This window comes from Octopus bimaculoides, chromosome 3 (assembly GCF_001194135.2).
Source record: "Octopus bimaculoides isolate UCB-OBI-ISO-001 chromosome 3, ASM119413v2, whole genome shotgun sequence".
NCBI classification, from domain to species: Eukaryota; Metazoa; Mollusca; class Cephalopoda; order Octopoda; family Octopodidae; genus Octopus; species Octopus bimaculoides.
In genome coordinates this window covers 135,149,282-135,150,094 of record NC_068983.1, presented here as the reverse complement: position 1 = coordinate 135,150,094, position 813 = coordinate 135,149,282, and positions in this window count along the sequence as shown.

Genomic DNA, 813 nt, shown 5'->3' with positions numbered 1-813 from the left:
CTCTCTCGTCTTCTCACTTGTAATTGTAGATTTTCTCCCTTCCTTCCTTCCTTCCTTCCCTGTTCTCTCTGCCCCTCTCTTTCTTTCTCTCTCCCTCTCTCACATCCTCTTTCCCTTCTATCTACCGCCTACTTCTATATCTCTCTTGAGAGATATTCAGTAAAAGTTCTTTAAAACAGTTCTTTAAAGTAAAGGCTATTTGCCAACATAATGTGGCTGTCCTGGAATGGACAATTGCTACTGTTGTTTAGCCCCAGGAAACATCGTTTCCAGCTGACTATACGACACAATATCTATGTCCTTATATTTTCGAACAAGGAGTGCAGCATAGCAAAGAATTGTTACTAGATATCTTTCTTTGAGAGATTTAGAAGTAATAATATTTCTATTTTATTATATCAGTGACTGTGTGTCACTTTGAAAACTACATATTTTCAAACGGGGAATTCAGCAACGCCACCTAGCCAAGCAGCTATTCTCTGCTGATAAAGAGCAATAACCCAGAAATCGGTCCACAGATATTGTTTTGCGCTGGATGGGAGTGCTGGACTCCCTGATTGAAAATATAAGGACACAGATAGTGTATCGTATAGTCAGCTGGAAATGATGTTTCCTGGGGCTAAACAGCAGTAGCAATCGTCCCTTCTAGGACAGCCACATTATGTTGGCAAATAACCTTTACTTTATATATAATTTTCTCGACTGAAGAGAGAAAACTCCGAATGACATGTCCGTGTTTTCTTTGTATCGTCTATCTGTAGGTTTTTCCCTTTCTTGTATCACCTAACTGTCTGGATGTTTTGCGTTCTTGTC